This window comes from Otolemur garnettii, unplaced genomic scaffold, assembly GCF_000181295.1.
Source record: "Otolemur garnettii isolate 467f Iridium unplaced genomic scaffold, OtoGar3 scaffold00018, whole genome shotgun sequence".
In the NCBI taxonomy this organism is placed as follows: domain Eukaryota; kingdom Metazoa; phylum Chordata; class Mammalia; order Primates; family Galagidae; genus Otolemur; species Otolemur garnettii.
The window spans coordinates 18,064,265-18,067,118 of NW_003852413.1; the positions used below are offsets into that span (position 1 = coordinate 18,064,265).

General features: G+C 44.0%; 1 protein-coding gene across 3 annotated transcripts in view; it reads left to right on the forward strand.

Annotated features, from left to right (window-relative positions):
* KANSL1 (KAT8 regulatory NSL complex subunit 1) overlaps nt 1-2,854 on the forward strand; it is a 188,943-nt gene that overhangs the window by 18,933 nt on the left and 167,156 nt on the right. The window lies entirely within an intron of this gene.

Below are 2,854 nucleotides of genomic sequence, written 5' to 3' on the forward strand. Positions count from 1 at the left end.
TGCAGTTTTTGGCTGGGGCTGGGTTTGAACCCACCACCTCTGGCATATGGGGCCCAGCGCCTTACTCCTTTGAGCCACAGGCGCCGCCCGGTATGCATTCTTATAATACTTTGCCATTTATAAAACTTTTTCAAATGCCTTAAATTGTTTTTGTTGTTGTTTTACAGTTTTTGGCCCAGGCATATGGGACTGGTGCCTTACTCCTTTGAGCCACAGGCGCTGCCCCTCAAATGTCTTAAATTGTTTAATCTTACTGAAGTTTGTTTCTACTCCCCTCAGTATAGGTCAGTAGAGAAGTCACTATACATAGGGAAAATGAAGTCACTATACATAGGGAAAATGAGCAACTGTAGTTAAATATACCTTTAATTACAAAATATTTATTATAAAATTTTACAAAAGAGGTGACCAATACAGAGAGTATTTTATTTCTCATTTTCCTATGGTAACTTAAGGGGAGACTTTTGGGACACCCTGTGGGTAAGAATCCTATATAATATTTTGAATCAATTGAGGCATTCATTTACTGAAAAGAAAATCTTGATTTCTGAGCTTAGCAGTGATTGTAATCAGTATGAGGATTTCTTTTACTTGCATTTGGCCAAATTTTTTTTGAGACAAGAGTGTCAAAGCTGTTGCCTTAGGTAGAGTGATATGGCATCACAGCTCACAGCAACCTTCAAATCTTGGGCTCAAGTGATTCTCTTGTCTTAATCTCCCAAATAGCTGGGACTACAGGTGCCCGTCATAAGGCCTGGCTAATTTTGGGTTGCTCTTGTCATTGTTGTTTAGCTGACATAGATCAGGTTTGAACCTGCCAGACTGGGTATATGTGGCTGGCGCCATAACCACTGTGCTACCGGCCCCGATCCTCACAGTAAGATTTTTATATCCATAGTAGCTACCTTTGCATGCCCTTATTTGTAAAAATCGGTGCCTAAGCTTATAGACACTTGATTCTAAATAAGACTGTAAAACAAGTTGATTTAAGTGCCGTTAACACTGTGTACTTCTGACTCTTGAGCTAAGCGCTGATAGAAAGGGAAAGTTGGAATTTATTTTTCTCCTTAATGCATGGTTTTAAAATGAGCCTTTACTACCTTTCTCTAATCCACTGGAAAAATATATTTCACAATTATGGTTATTTGGGGGCCTAATGAAATCAGACAGTTGAGTTCTTAAGGGTTGGAGCAGTAGTAAGATCAATTATTTTGTGGTGGTTGTCTTTGAATATAATATTTAGGTATATACTGCAAGGGGCTTTGCCTTATTTGGTGTTTTTCATTTTTAATTTATTTCAGAATCCTCGGTTTAGAGCTCTAGTTCGCCATCTATTGGTCCTGGAATTGTGTGTTAATACCCTAGTGTATTTTGTGGGATTATTATTTATGTTGAGATATTTGTGTGTGTGTGCACATTTTAAAAATCATCTAAATTTTCTTCCTAGGACTATAAATAAAAAGCCAAGACTAAGGCTGTCCTTTGGATGTATATACAAATATATAAAAATACTAGTTTGTGTAATTTGACCCTGTGACCCTAAACTGTCTGCTTTGATATTTGAGAACCACGATTATGCTTTGTTTTGAGTGTGACTTTAAGAGTACAAATGGAAACACAAATATATAGGTGCAGATGCTGTAGGAGCTTGTGATTTAAAGTAACTTTGTGGGAAGACTAAAACTGTTCTGTAACAGCAAGGGTGTTTTTTGACTAGCAGAAGTGACATGTAACTCCGGATATTGGTTCTGGTAAGCCACAAAAAAGCATTGAGCATTTTGCATCGTCTTTTTTGGTAGCAGAGCGTATCCTTTTCATCTGCTGAACCTGATGATTTAATTATTGGAACCCCCACCCCTTCAGTCATTTAAACGAATTTTGATGAATTCTAGGTTACTCTTAAACCTCGAAGCGCTGAACTCATCTTTCGGCAACTCTCCCTTTACTGTTAAAGGATAGTAGTTTGTGTTTTATGATGCTGAATTCTTTAAGTCTACAAAAAGTTCTATTTTAAGGCCCTACTTTGGGAAAGATGTAAGATATCCTACCAACCAACAAACTGGTCATGAGAAATGATAAGGTGTCTCCACTTTAACTCTAGTAGGAAAGTGGAAAGTTTGCTTTTTCTTGTGAGATTTTATTGTGAGAACTCTGTGGAATTCTTTGTTAAACTTTCAGCATAGCAGTGAACTTCCTTTTGGTGGCGGCAGGAAGCATAAATACTCATTGTGTAATGCCCTTTGCCTGTTTTGGCGGATCTGCCAAGCCATGACACCCAAAACAAGACGCGTGCTTCTCTTTGAAAACTACAGTTCCCAGCGGGCCCGGCGCTGGTGGGCCAACACTTCCCCTCTGGCTCCTGGCTGCCCCTTCCCGGGCTGGCCCGGCGCGGGCCCCGACTCGCGCCTGCGCAGTGACAACGTGCGCTTTTTTTCTATTCTGGCGGCTGCGGAGCGCGGCTCTGGGGCTAGTGCCCAGCCGTGCTGCAGTGCGCGGCGGCAGGCTGCTCGGACAAAGGGCGGGCGGCAGAAACCGCTTCACTGGTCAGGGCGCTTCCTGCCCGATTCAGCGCACGGTTAGGCCTGGAGTAGTGTGGTACCGACTCCTTACTACATAGTGCAAACAGTTCCTCGCTCACGTCCTCTTGCTTCGCGGCGCCAGCCCGCCTTGCCCCTCATAGCCGGCGCGCGGCACCGCCGGCCTCAGCGCGGAGGGAATGTGACGGCGTCAGTGCCTCAGGTTAGCCTCGCCTTGGCCAGATCGAGGGCCCGCTCCCGCCTGTCGCAGTGCCGTGTGCCGCCGCCGCACGTCTGGGACAGATGGGGCCCGGCGCCGCGGCCTCCGCAGATGTAGG